The following is a 15,669-nucleotide window of genomic DNA, read 5'->3' as shown; positions in this document are numbered from 1 at the left end:
AATGCTACCTCCAACCCCTCTCCCTCGCACCAGATCATTTCGTATACTCATAACCTTGATAGTGGAACAGATAATTTAGGAAATGTTATAGGCAGTACATACCCCCGTAGATGTTAATAATGTGGCCCAGTCCAGTCTCGAACAGTCACGAATGGTCACAAATGGCCCCGCCCTTGTCCCGGGTTCTCCCGGGACGCTCCCGCGCGCTCCCACAACACAGGGAGATGACGTTGTTTTTATGCGCCTCCAGTCGTGGATCGTGCGTTGGCGGCTTCCGGCCGCTAAGGCTGATGGGACTAGTAGTCCTCCTGCTCGCGCCCCCCCCCCCCAACTGTGGCCACGCTCCGATGTCAGAGAGCTGCGGCGGCAGGGGAAGACCGAGAGCGAGGTCACAGGCGTGCTGTCAACTGGGCAGGCTCACAAGGGGGGACAGAAGGTGAGAGCTAGGGTTAGGGCTGCCAAAGTAATCGCCAGGTACGAGTAAAGTCACCCTATACTAAAGAGACGAGCAGGAGAATCAATGAAGCCTAAAAAGAAAGAAACAATTGAACATCAAAAGAATAAGAGTATACCGTTTCGTAAGGAAGAGAATCGACTTTACAATAAAGAATTTAAAATTGCCAAGCATATTAAGTCTCCTAGTGTCAATTTCTGCCCATCCCTCCCACAGGTGGTGTCAGAAGTGGGATATACAGAAATGGAGGCCGTTATGAATAAGATGGCAGAAAGCCAAGAGAAGGTGGGTAAACTAAGGGAAAGATTCTCGGCGGTAGCCTAGGAGGACCAAGAGAAATTACATAAAACCCCATGGCCCCCCTAAAAAAAAAAAAAAAAGAAAAAGAAAAAAAAGTGGCACCCTCCACCAACTGCATGCTCATAAATTGCAGATCAGCCACCAAACATGCCACAGAGCTAGCAGAATCCATCCTCACCAATGAGATAGACATAGCCTTCATCACCGAAACTTGGCTAAATGACTGCTCGCTACCAATCATGAATACTCTTATGACCCCAGGCTTTGCAATCATCAACAAAGAGCGATAAGACCAAAGAGGTGGGGGTATAGCAATCATTCACAACAACAACATGTCAGTTATGGAAATTGACACATTTAACTATAACACCTTTGAATGCTTAACCGCCAACATTAACACAACCGACAACAAAACACTACACTGCCATCTCCTATACCATCCCCCTGGCAACACCACCACATTCACCGAATACTTGTCCGACCTGATTGCACATTGATCACTCTGAGACACCAACAATCTAATTCTGGGCGACCTCAACCTACACTGGAATGAAAAAAACAACTCGCTAATCCAAAACCTGAACGAGCTGCTACACAGCAACAACCTTACCCAACACTGCTCAGATGAAACCCATAACAAAGGAGCAATCCTAGATGCCATTATCGTCCAACGTGACCCAGTCACAATCTATCACATCCTGCCCGTTGACTGGTCCGACCACCACCTAATCCTATTCCACATCACCCAACCGATCACATATCAACCTCCCATCCAAGACCCCCCCCAAATGGACGAGAAATCTAACTCAGATCACCATGGCCGACATAGAGGAAAGGATAAGGTAGCTCCTTCCTATCTCCATAGATGATCTCTCCACAACGGAACTCACCTCTCACTATAACACAGGTATGATGTCCATCCTAGACCAATAAGCCCCCCTGAAATAAAAAAAAAACAGTAACATTCCATCCAGATCCTGGTTCAACACAAACCTCAACCCCGAAAGAAGACAACTAAGAGCTACAGAAAAACTATGGATGAACAACTCCTCCACAAGCCTACATGAACAACTCAAAGCAGCCCAAAGGAAATACCAAAAACCCATCAACAATGAAAAAAGCACCTTTTTCTGCACCGCTCTGGACAACGCGAAAAACAGGTCCAAAGAAATCTTTAACATCATCAGGCAACAAACTTCTAAGCCCTTTGCAACCTCAGGTCAGGCCTCCAAAGACCTGTGCGAGAACTTCGCCAACTTTTTCAACGACAAAATCACCAATATTGAGCTCTCATTTGACATCAACCTCAATCCCTCCTGCAACAGCCCAGCCACAGAGACCGAAGTCAGCACACGCAAGCACCACATGAAGGCCTGGAAATCCTTCAACCCCATCCCTGAAGCTGAGATTCACTAACTGATCTCCACCTCCAAACCCGCATCTCATGTCCTAGATCCTATAACCACCTAATTGACCAAAAGCTGAAACTCTCCCTAGCCCTGTTCTGGTGCATGATCACAAACCGCTCCCTGAGAACCGGCGTCATACAAGACCGCTTGAAAGTCAGCCAAGTCACGCTACTACTGAAGAAACCAGGCCTTAACACCAATGATCTAAACAACTTCAGACCTGTTTCCAATCTCCCCCTCTAATCCAAAATCCTGGAAAAGTGCATTGTCCTACAACTGACTCAGCACATGGACATCATCAACCTTCTAGATCCCGACCAATGGGGCTTCAGAAAAGGCTATAGCACTAAGACCGCGGTCCTTAATGTCGTGTACGACATCCACAAGTCTCTAGATACTGACCAATGCTGCCTACTCATTCGCCTGGACCTATTGGCAGCTTTTGACACGGTTGATCACAAGCTACTCATCAAGGCTCTCCAAAAAAGGGTAGTTGCAGATGAGGTGGTCCTACACTGGTTCTCCTCCTTCCTATACAACTTTTCCCAAAGGATAAAAATCAAAAACTTTACGTCCAACCTACAGCAGAGGTGTCCCCCAAGGCTCAATGCTTTCCCCCAACTGTTCAACAACTCCTCACCAACCTACTCTTCCACCTTTATGCTGATGACACCCAGATCTATCTGGAAACCTACTCCATTGATGGCATTCAGAGACTCAATGACACTCTAAGAGAAGTCCAACACTGGCTATCAATAAACCACCTAAAACTCAAGCAAGATAAAACAGAAATCCTCCTCATCTCCAACAAAGAAGAAAAGTCTCAAATCGAAGAATGGCTTAAAGCAATCGATGCTCTCAACGGCAATCTCACTCTGGCTAACTCTGTAAAATCATTAGGAATCACCCTAGACCCAAAACTCAACATGTCCAAACACATTAAGAACTCAGCAAAGAGTGCCTTCCTCAATCTGAAGCTACTCAACAAAATAAAACCCTTCATCTCGCCCAAGGACCTCAAACAAGCCACTCAATCACTGGTGCTATCTAGACTCGTCTATGGAAATGCAGTCCTCACCGGTACAGCAAAATCCCACCTAGCTTCCCTCAAAACAACTCTCAATGCAGCAGCCACAATGTTCACCGGAGTTAAGAAATATGATCATATCTCACCCGCACTCAGAGAACTAAAATGGCTCCCAGTCAAAATGCGTGCCAGTTTCAGAAGTGCTTGGCTCATGCCCAAAGCCCTGCCCACCAGGAAACCTGACTACCTGGCCTCCAAACTCAAAAAGGCTGGTCAGACAAGGAACCCTTAGGAGCTCCAACACGCTACTACTCATCTCTATGAAAACACGCAAACAAAAAAACGCTGCACGAGCCTTCGCTGGGAACGCGCCAAAAATCTGGAACTCCATCCCAGCTGATATCAGGACTATCCCTTCCTTTGTAAAATTAAAAAAACTCCTAAAAGTCCTCTTCCTCAACCGTGCCTACCAGAACCGATATCCAACGCCAAAGCGCACAAGCCTGCGCTCTGCAGCACCCTGACATTGTGTCATTAAGACCTACTTCTTCCCTGCTTCCCGACCCCTTCCTCGTTCCCTCCTCCCTGGAAGAGGTTCAGCCCAAGACAATGTGCACTCATTGAGGTTATTTCAGGGCTTCCTTATCCAATGTTGTACAGTACGCTGGGACTTCCGAACCAATAAGTATACCTCTGCCTTACTGTGTGACTCTTGCATTTAAACAGTTGTAACGCGCTCTGATGCCCTCGGGTCTGGCCAGCGCTATATAAAACTCCTTAATAAATAAATAAAATAATTAATTGCAGGTGCCTTCAGTTGAGCCCAAGAATTATAAAAGAGGCAGGAAGAACACCAGGGGAGAGATACTGGGGGAGCCATACCCAAATCACATAGAACCCCTGAGAGGAGTTGGCCTAAAGGCTAGGGCGGTCAGTCTTGAATCTGGGGAACTGGGTTTGAGTCTCGGCAATGACGCTGAACATCCTGAGATTCTGGGCAAATCACTTCATCTCCGCCTGTCTAACAAAAATGACTGTGTCCTCATGTAATGCAATTGGTGCTATATACAGTGCTCTGATGGCTGATTCGGGTCAAGTTTGTGTTATATAAAACTCTGTAAAAAAATAAACCATCCCATAAACAGGTCAGAAGTGGTGACCCTATTGCCAGGTCCACTACAGACACCGGGATGACCTCCCACTAATTCAGGATCTCAGTGTTTTCATTGCGGTACGTTTGGACACATCACCCGGGTATGCCTGCAGAAAGAAGAACCCATAGAGGTGGGTCTAGCAAGAAATCTTTATTGCACATCGTTAGGATATAAGAACAAATGTTACTTACCTGTAAACAGGTGGTTCTCCAGTATTGGTGTCTTTCATAGATTCACATGCTTGAATATTCCCCGTCGTCGGAGTGGGAGTCCCATGGTAAATAAAATAGCAATAAAATACCAATAATATGTAAATGTAAAACATAACAGATGAAATGCATATTAGAAAACAGGCAGTAAATGCCTAGACCTAATTCCTCATAGGAATCCATGAATAGAGAAAAAACACTTGTAGCCTATTCCTGTCATTATGTTGGTCCAAACTGTAGCCAATCAGGCGCCAGCAGTCCTCCAGAACCTTCTCCTCAGAGTTCAACACCTCAGATTTTCATAGCACAAGAGTGACCACAGAGTCTATGTGGAGAAGAGAGCCTCTGAGGGGAAGAGGGTGGGTCGCATGTGAATCTATGAAAGACACCAATACTGGAGAACCACCTGTTTACAGGTAAGTAACATTTGTTCTTCTCCAGTATTAGGGTGTCTTTCATAGATTCACATGCTTGAATATAGAATAGAAAGCAGTAATATCGGAAGAAAACTTCCCAGTCATGATAAACATGCATAGACTCATAAAACCAATATGCGTATAGTCATGCAAAACATACAGTAATAAGGTAAACCATAATGGAGGAGGGAAGACAGAGGCTCACCTTATTGAAAAAGATTGTGAAGCACAGCCTGCCCCACTGCAGTGTCTGCGTCGTTGATGGCACTTAGGCAGTAATGTTTCGTAAACGTGTGCCTGCTTGACCACGTGGCTGCTCTGCAGATCTGATGCAGCGGCACACCGGCGAACAGGGCAGTTAAAGATGACATCGCTCTGGTCGAATGAGCCCTTGCTGAAGACTGAAGAGGCTTGCCTGCCTGTTGATGGCAGAAAGCGATGGCCGAGGAAACCCATCGAGTAATTGTAGGTTTGGTAACCGGACGCCCTTTGTGGAAACGTCCATAAGCTATGAACAGTTGATCAGCTTTACGAAAAGGGGCTGTTCTGCTGATGTAAAACTTTAGGCACCTCTTAATGTCCAAGGAGTGCAAACGCTGCTCCGCTGGAGACTGTGGATTAGGAAAGAAAGTCCTTAGGAAAACAGGTTCGTTAATGTGGAAATCTGAAGGCACCTTAGGCAGGAATGTGGGATTAGTACGAAGCACTACACAGTCAGGTTGAAACTGCAGAAATGGAGGACTTATAGTGAAGGCATGGATATCACTAACGCGACGAGAAGATGTCAGCGCAAGAAGAAAACAAGTTACTTACCTGTAACTTTGGTTCCCCAGTATTGGTAACTTTCATAGATTCCCATGCTTTGTATCATTCCCCGTCATCAGACTGGGAGTCCCGGTAATAAAAAATATCATAGTAGTAGGTACAAAAGAGAAAGGAAAGGCCTAGGCCTCATTCCCTTTTGTAACATATCAGCCTCTTTTTGTAAAAGAAGACCAAACTCTAGGCGTCAGCCAATCAGAAGAGCCTCACCCTTAGAACCTTCCTGAAGGAACCTCAGAGCCTCAGATTTTCGTAGCCGTAGTGTGCTAGACACCATACTTGCTGAAGGCTGAGCTTTCCCCGGGGAGGTGGGTGGGCGCATGGGAATCTATGAAAGTTACCAATACTGGGGAACCAAAGTTACAGGTAAGTAACTTATTTTCTTGCCCCAGTATTGGAACTTTCATAGATTCCCATGCTTTGTATCAGAATAGCAAGCAGTAAACACCAAAAACACATTTTGTAAAGAAGTATATCATAACATTAGCAAGAAAATTACAAAATGTGTCACCCATGGAAGGTGGGATAGAAAGGAAAGCTCACCCATCACTGGAAGAGGTTTCTCAGGACAGCCTGGCCCACAGCCGCGTCATCCTGCTGCAATGACTCTAAGCAATAATGCTTAGTGAACGTGAGCACGCTGCTCCAGGTAGCAGCCCTGCAGATGTCCTTGATATGTACCCCCGCAAAGAGGGCCGTAGAAGAAGCCACTGATCTCGTCGAGTGAGCTCGGATCTTGCCCACTAGAGGTTTCCCTGCTAACTTGTGGCAATGCAGAATGGCACTTGAAATCCATCTCGAGATCCCCTGTTTGGACAGAGGGAGACCCATGTTTGGAACGCCGAAAGCAATGAACAATTGCGAAGATTTTCTAAAGTCTTTGGTTCGGTCTATGTAGAATTTTAGACAGCGTTACAAATCCAGAGTGTGCAATGTCTTTTCTGCTGGAGTGACTGGGTTCGGAAAAAATGTCTTTAGTATGACAGGCTCATTTAGGTGAAAGTCAGTGGGGACCTTGGGAATGAACCTTGGGTTCGTCCTTAAGATGGTAGTGTTCTTTTTGAACTGCAAAAACGGTTCTTGGATAGTTAGGGCTTCCATCTCCCCCACTCGCCTCGCTGATGTGAGGGCCAAGAGTAAAGCTAACTTCCATGATAAGAATTTTAGGTCTGAGCGGTGAATCGGCTCAAAAGGTCCCTTCATTAGTTGAGCCAGGACTAAATTGAGATGCCATGTTGGAGGAGGAGATCGCACTGGCGGATAGACCCTGAACAGGCCCTTGAGGAATTGTTTGACAATTCTTGCAGACCACAACGAAGGACCAGAATCAGATCTTATGAATCTCGAAATCGCCGCTAAATGAACCTTGATAGTAGAATGGGACAGATTAGACTTAGCTAGCGAGAGTAGGTAATGTAGGAGCTGATGAGGTTTTGACGTGAAAGGATCAATCTTTTCTTTTTTGCACCAAATACAGAATCTTTTCCACTTGAGTCTGTATGTTTTGTTTGTGGACGGAGCCCTTGCCTGAGAGAGGATGTCTTTGACCTCATTGGAAAGAGGAACATTCATGTATTCTCGCTGGTCAGGAGCCATGCAGTCAGGTGCAACGATCTTGGGTCTGGATGCCAAACTTGTCCTTCGGACATTGCCAGGAGATCCGGAACATCCTCCAGCTTTATCGGAGGTACTAGCGATAGCAGATGGAGCTCGGTGTACCAGAATTGTCTTGGCCATGCCGGGGCTATAAGGATGAGCTTGCATGGTTCCGTCCTCATTTTCCTGATGAGACGAGGAAGCAGGGGAATCGGTTGAAATGCATAGAGAAACCTCCCCGTCCAGGCTATCGATAAGGCATTGCCCAATGAGCCTTGATGATGGAACCTGCTGGCGTAGGCTCGGCACTTTCTGTTGGTCGGCGTCGCAAAAAGGTCCACCTCTGGTGTGCCCCATTTTTGAAAGAGTAGATCTAGAACCTGTTGTTTCAGCTCCCACTCGTGACTGACTGAGGCAAGCCTGCTCAGCCTGTCGGCGCCCTCGTTGAGCACTCCTGGTAAGTGCTCCGCCTTTAGAGAAATTCCGTGAAGAATTGTCCATTCCAGAATCTGTTGAGCCTCTCGCGACAAGGGGAGTGACCTTGTCCCTCCTTCCTTGTTCACATAATGCATAGCCGTGGTGTTGTCCGTCCTGACTAGCACCTGTGAACCCTGGAGACGCGGAAGAAATGCTTGAAGGGCTAGCCTGATCGCTCTCAGCTCCAACAGGTTGATGTGTAGCTTTTGGTCGCTTGGAGACCAATGGCTGCTGACCTGCAGGTCCTGCATCACTGCTCCCCATCCCTCCAATGACGCATCCGTCGTCCGTATGTGAGGTGATGGAACGCTTGCGAAGGATAGACCTTGGCATAAGTTTTGTTGATTCGACCACCAAAGCACTGCCTCCTTCATCTCTCGAGTGACCATTACTTTGTCGTCGAACGATCCGTGCACTTGCTGCCACTGGAGGTCCAGTTGCTCCTGCAGGGGGCGCATCCGGAGCCTGCAGTGCGGGATCAGGGGAATACATGAAGACATCACCCCCAACAGCGACTTGTAGCTGCGTACAGAAAGACACTTTTTTCTTTGAAGGCTTCCTGCTAATCTTTGCAGTTTCTGTACCCTTTCTCGAGTAGGAAATGCCTTTGAGAGCTGCGAATCCAACATCGCTCCCAGGAACCGCGCTGTCCGTGACGGCAGCAGCGTGGATTTCTCCATGTTCAAGGTGAGACCCAGATTTTGGAACAGAGTGGTGCAAGCCTGCACCACGTCCTGCGCTAATGCTCTGGTCGGGGCCTTTAGTAACCAATCGTCCAGGTAAGGGAAGACCTGGAAGTGGTTTTTCCGCAGAAATGCTGCTACAGGTGCCAGCACCTTCGTAAAAATCTTTGGAGCAGAGCGAAGGCCGAACGGCAAGACTCTGAACTGAAAATGGCTCTTGCCTACTGTGAAGCGTAGGAACCTTCTGTGCGCTGGGTGAATCGGGACATGGAAGTACGCATCCTCCAGATTGAGTGTGGCCATATAATCCCCCGGGTTGACCATCTTCAAAACGTCCTGTAGGGATACCATCCTGAAGGATAAGGAGATGAGATAGGCATTTAGCTCCCTGAGGTCCAGGATGGGACGCCATTTCTCCTGCGTTTTTCTCACCAGGAAGAACCTGGAATAGAAACCGTGGCCCTGTTGATTGGAGGGGACCGGCTCTATCGCTCCTTTGCGGAGCATTTGTTGTACCTCTAGCCGTAGGAGATGCAGATGTTTTGATGGGATGGCTGATGGGGGTCTGGGGGGAGGGACTTCCGTAAACTCCAAAGTATGTCCCCGTCTGATGATGTTGAGCACCCAACGGTCCAATGTAATTTGGGACCAGTTCAGAAGGAATTTTGACACCCTGCCTCCAACTGATGATCTCTTGGAGGAGGGAGCAGTAGGCAGAGCCAGAAGGCCGCTATTGGCGTTTGGACGAGTCTCGTCCACGGGAGCTTGCTTGCCTTTGTTGTAAGGCCGTGAGTAACCAGAGGACTGGCCCTGTCTCTGTTGGTATGACTGGCGGTTCGGCTGGTATCCAGAGCTGTTCGAAGAATAGCGCTGTTGTTGGTATGCGCCTCTGTAGGCGCCACCTCTCCCTCTTGCGCCCCTAAACGGAGTTTTGCGGTACTGGAGTGTTCCCAGCGATCTAGCTGTCTCCGTGTCCTTTTTGATCTCCTGAAGTGTGTCGTCGATCAATTTGCCGAAGAGTGCTTCGCCGTCAAAAGGTAGATCAAGGACCTTGTTTTGGAATTCTGGCCTAAACCAAGTCGCTTTTAGCCACCCTTGGCGTCTTAACACTGCCGCTCCTGCCAAAGCCCTAAAGGACGTTGTGGCAATGTCCATGGCACAGTCTATTATCTCTAAGGAGACCGCTTCACCTTCTTGCAAGGTTTTCTTGGCTTCCAGCCCTGATTCTGGTGGAAGTTGATCCAAATAGGGAGCTATATCGCACCATAATTGGCGATCATATCGTCCCAATATTGCCAAAGCATTGGCGGCGCGAACCAGAAAGCTAGCAATGGATGAAAATCTCTTGCCTGTGTTATCCAGCCGTCGTCCATCCTTGTCAGGAGGGGCCGTCAAGGGAGCAGAAGGGTTCCGTGACTTCCTTTGCGCTGCCTGTGAGATTACAGAGTCCGGCTTGGGATGACCTGTCAAAGCTGCCGGTCCATCCTCCGGCGCTTTATACTTTTTGTCAAGGCGCGGTAGCACAGGGACCATCGTCGCTGGGTTTTTCATGGTCTTCAAACCTTCCTCCCATAGATGTTCCACAATCGGAATGGACCTCGTAGTCTTGCGGTGAGTGTCTTTAAAATCCTACAAGAAACAGTCTGTGGTTTGCGCAGGCAATACCAACTTAAATTGGCCGGCTGCACGTTCCATCAGTTGGTGAAAACTGCCGATGTCAGCAGGAGGAGAATCACCTAGGTCTTGGTGGGGCGAAGCTTGATCTGGGATGATGTAGTCATTGTATTCATCTCCTTCCTGATCCGAGTCTTGATTACCACCGGATGACACATCCGTATCATTATCATGATCCCCATCCGGATCATCCGCTGATTCAGACGCAGCCTGGGGCACTGGCCGCTGTGGTTGAGGAGGAGTCTGTACCGGGTGTACAGGAGGGACAACTGAAGAGTGGTCCTTCACTGGTGTTGACGGAGTAGACCTCCTCGGCGCTGGTCGCTCGGCTTTGGACTTGTAGTCTTGCAACATCTTGTGCAGGTCATGCAGGAAGGACGTCGGGACTGAAACCATGTCTTGTGATTCACAGTCCCTTGAGTGGTCTGTTTGTGGGTAGTCACCTCCACCTTGTTCATATGCCTCCTCTGAGTCCGTCTCTTGACTTTTAATGAGAAGCTGAGATGGGCTATTCGCATAATCAAAGCCATCCTGACCGTCTCCCTCAGAGTCCTCCTGGTCTAGCAACATCGTGGGGGGTAATGAGGTCACCCTCCTTGGGGATGTCATTTCAGGCGTGATCCTTGTGAGAGAAATTGTTACCCTTCTCTCCGCAGCCAGTATCGTTGGTTGGTCCGTCGACGCCGGTGAAATCCTCATCGACGAGATAGGAATAGTAGATGTCGTCGTCGACGCCACCGATGACGAGCCCGCCGTCGATGTAGAAATTGTTGTCGTCGTCGAAGCACTCGTCGACGACATGACCGTCGTCGACACCGTCGGCGATGTCGTCGTCGACGATGATGGTTTCTTCGTCGACGATGTCTTCGTCTTCGTCGACGATGTCGTCGGCATACTTCCCGTCGACGCCGCAGTCGTCGAGCTCTTCTTCGATGACGACGAAGCTTTCGTCGTCGACGCTCCCGTCGACGAGCCCGTCAACGGGACCAATTGGATCTTGGGCTTCATTTTCGTCGTTGACGGAGCCACCGTCGACAAAGTCTTCGTCGTAGAGGACTTGGAACTCCTCTCTGAAGAGTGTGAAGAGGGTCTCTTGAAGGCTGGGTCTGTCTTCTCACCCTTAGGAGGCGAAACCAGTTCTGCCTTGCCCGACCCACTGTGGTGGGGGGAACCTCCTGAACCCTGGCCATCAGACTCCCTGGGGGTCTTCTTTGAAGCCTTAGAGGGGCGCCCAATAGAGGAAGATGGGGAATCTCTACCCCTTTTCACTGACCTTCTAGAGGAAGCACAGGACGCTGATTCCTCCTCATCACTGGAAACTCCATGTTTCCTTTCCTTCTGCCTCTGCAACCATGTAAGAAGCCTTCCAGCACGATCTCTCAAGGTCTTGGTGGAGAGAGTGCGGCAAATCTTACAGTCCTCTGCCTTGTGATCTGGATACAGGCAGTAGATGCAATCCTTGTGTTTGTTTACCACAAACAGCCTTTTCTTCCCATAGGTGGAACAGGGCTTGAAAAGGGCTTTCTTCTTCTCAACCTCAGACATTTTGATGAAGAAAGAGTTTCCTGAAGAAATCTGAAGGAAATCCTGAAGAAATATCTGTAGAAATGAGTTTTAAAGAGTAGAAATAGAGCAGAGCTCAATGGAGACTCCCTAGCACAACGTGCGGTAGAAAATCTGAGGCTCTGAGGTTCCTTCAGGAAGGTTCTATGGGTGAGGCTCTTCTGATTGGCTGACGCCTAGAGTTTGGTCTCTTTTACAAAAAGAGGCTGATATGTTACAAAAGGGAATGAGCCCTAGGCCTTTCCTTTCTCTTTTGTACCTACTACTATGATATTTTTTATTACCGAGACTCCCAGTCCGACGACGGGGAATTATACAAAGCATGGGAATCTATGAAAGTTCCAATACTGGAGCAAGTGCAACCTTCCAAGTGACAAACTTCAAGTCTGCCTTGTGTATAGGTTCGAAAGGTGCTTTCATAAGTTGTGGCAACACGATGTTGAGGTGCCAAGTAGGAGGAGGGCACCGGATCGGTGAGAACTTGTGAAATAATCCTTTGAAAAATTGGCGTATAATTCTGGAAGAACACAGGGAAGTGACGCCATCCTGACAGAAGCGGAACATTGCCGCCAGAAAAACTCTCAAAGTTGAATGCGAGAGTCCAGACTGAGCAAGTTGCAAAAAGAATGGGAGGAGCCGCGCAGGCGTGGAATGAATGGGATGGATCCATTGGCAGAATCTCTTCCATTTAAGTTTATAGGTTTTAACAGTTGACGGAGCTCTAGCCTGAGCGAGGATGTCTCTAGAGTCTGGTGGGATGGCTAGGTGAGCAAATTCAAGGTGCTCAGGTTCCAAGCTGACAAATTCAGAGAGGAGGGGTCTGGATGGCAAATCTGACACCTGTCCATCGTTAGAAGGTCCACTCGAGGACGAAGACGGATGGGCTCGCACTGGGATAGAAGGAGTAGCTCTGAAAACCACGCCTGACGAGGCCATCTGGGGGCGATCAAAAGAATGTGGCAAGGCTGTCTCCGCATTTTCCACAATATCCGAGGCACCAGAGGGATTGGAGGAAAAGCGTAAGCAAAGAGATTGCACCAGTTCATCAAAAGGGCATTGCCCTGTGATCCTCGTGGGGATGCCAGCTTGCATAAAATTGGCATTTCCAGTTCTGTGGTGTGGCAAAGAGATCCAGCGGTGGATGCCCCCATCTCTGAAAAATCAGTTTGAGTGATTGATGCTGCAACTCCCACTCGTGGGTCGATGACGTGGACCTACTCAGGGAATCCGCTAGGATGTTGGAAACCCCTAGTAGATGGACTGCAGTGAGAGTGACTTGATGACTTAGAGCCCAGTCCCAGATCGACTATGCCAGCTGCGACAAGATTGTAGACTTTGTTCCGCCCTGCTTGTTTATATAGTGCATGCTCATTGTGTTGTCCGTCTGAATAAGGACTGACTCTCCTTGGATCAAGAGATGAAATGACTTGAGTGCCAGAAAAATGGCCATCAGCTCCAGCCTGTTGATGTGCCAGGCTCTCTGAGGCAAAGTCCACTTGCCCTTTATGGACAGGCCTTGAAGATGAGCACCCCATCCCTCCAACGAGGCGTCTGTCGTCAGAATCAGTTCCGGAGTGATGGAAAGGAACGACGACCCTGTCGACAGATTGGATGGCCGCGCCTACCATTTGAGGGCTGCTCTCATGTGGGCGGTGACACAGACTATGTCATTGAAGGAACCGGTGACCTAGCGCCACTGTGCATCCAGTTCCTCTCGAATGGGACGTGTCTGTAATCTGCAATTGGGGATCAATGCAATGCAGGATGACGCCATTCCCAGAAATGATTTTAATAGTCGGACAGAAACGGACTGTCTTGCGCGCAGGAGAGACACCAATTGAAGAATCTTTTGTTGTCGCTCCTGAGACACAAATGCTTTTGCAAGAGCCGTATTTAACATGGCCCCTAAAAAGTTCTAGCAGGTTGCTGGATGCAATTGGGACTTGGCCATGTTGATGGATAGACCGAGGGAGCGAAACACCTCCTGACAAAGGCGAGTGTCCTGAAGCAGCTGTGTACGAGACTGAGATTTTAGGAGACAGTCGTCCAGGTAAGGAAAAATCTGTACACCCTGAAGACGTAGATAAGCTACCACAGGAGCCAACACCTTCGTAAAGACGCGAGGGGCTGAACGTAGGCCGAAAGGCAATACTTTGAACTGGAAATCCCTCCGTCCCACTCGGAAACGTAAATACTTCCGATGTCGCGGTAGATTAGGGACATGGAAGTAGGCGTCTTGGAGGTCAATAGTTGCCATGAAACCCCCCACTGAGAGTAGCCGTAAGATCTCCACCAGTGTTAACATGCGGAAGGGTTGGCACTTGAGATATTTGTTGAGTGCTCGTAAATCCAGTATCAACCTCCAATCCAGCGTCTTCTTCATGACAAGGAAAAAACGGGAATAAAATCCCATTCCCCGTTGAGACATTGGTACCACTTCGACGGCACCCTTCTGTATCATAAGACAAACTTGATGTAATACTTCCCTTATGTGTGCTGGTGGCGGGCCGGAACGTGGGGTGGGCGGAGGAAATTTGACGAACTCCAGAGCATGGCCTTTCTCTAGGATGTCCAGAACCCAACGGTCCGAAGTGATGGAGGACCATTGAGAACAAAACAGGGATATTCGACCTCCAACTTTTTGGGGCAAAGGCAAGTCCTTGTCGCTTGGGAGCAGATCCCCTGTTAGAAGATTTCCCCCTATGGGTTTTAGAAGACTGTTGTCGGGAAGACTGCTGCTGGTTGTTTGAATAGCGTTGGTTGCCTTGGTTGTAGGAACGGTATTGAGTGTTTCCACCTCGAAAAGTAGATGAGGTGCCGCGTCCACGTGCACCCCGAACGGGCTGTTTCAGAAATTGCAAAGTTCCTAGAGAGCAGCAGTGTCCGTGTCTTTTTTAATGGACTGTAAAGCTTCATCAACATGAACCCCAAACAAAGACTCGCCGTCATACAGCATGTCCAGGATCTTTGCTTGTACCTCCTGTCGGAAAGATGTGGAACGCAACCAACCTTGCCTACGTAGAACCGCCGCTCCAGCGAGCTGCCGAAAACCAGTGCAGTCGATGTCAACAGCACAATCAATTATCTCCTCCCATGTTCTCTCCCCTTCTTGGAGATTTTGCAAAGCCTCCGCCTTTGAAGCATCCGGAATTAAGGCCACATAAGCTGTCATGTCCGCCCACATTTGGCGGTCATAATGCCCCAAAATGGCCAAAGCATTGGCCGCTCTCAATGTGGTGGAAGCCATTGTAGAAAACTTGCAGCCTATAGCATCTATGCCACGACCATCGCGATCTGGTGGTGCAGTAACAGCCGATGCAGGATTGTGTGAACGACGCTGAGCTGCTTGTGTAACCACTGAATCGGGCTTTGGCTGTCTAATGAGGCACACTGGAGTGCCAACAGGTGCCTTGTATTTCTTTTCCAACCTGGGCATCTGAGCTGGAAGTGTATTAGGAGTCTGCATCAATTTTACTCCTTCGGCTCAAATAAAGTATAGGCACAGTATGGACTTGTTTGAATGGCTGGTTTTTAAAGTCATAAAGAAAACAATCCTCTTCTCTTTGGACTCTAGGCAATTTGAAGCGTTGAGCTGCCCTATCCATTAACTGATGGAAACTCGCAATATCTACAGGAGGAGAATCCCCTGGTGTGGCCGGAGATGGGGACGGTGTCTGAACTTGGTAATTATCCCACTCCGCCATATCATCATTCTCATCATCATCACGAACCTCACCATCTTCGCAGTCAGGAGAAACCTCCTCATTGTCGGCATACACCGTCGTGTGTATCCGAACAAAGGAGTCGGAGCCGGTATAGTAACCCGTTGTAGAATAGCAGGGGCTGCAGGCACTTGTGAAGAGGACGGAAAACATCTGTTGTAGT

The sequence above is a fragment of the Lissotriton vulgaris genome, chromosome 1_1 (assembly GCF_964263255.1).
Source record: "Lissotriton vulgaris chromosome 1_1, aLisVul1.2, whole genome shotgun sequence".
Taxonomy (NCBI): domain Eukaryota; kingdom Metazoa; phylum Chordata; class Amphibia; order Caudata; family Salamandridae; genus Lissotriton; species Lissotriton vulgaris.
This window is presented reverse-complemented; position numbering follows the sequence as displayed.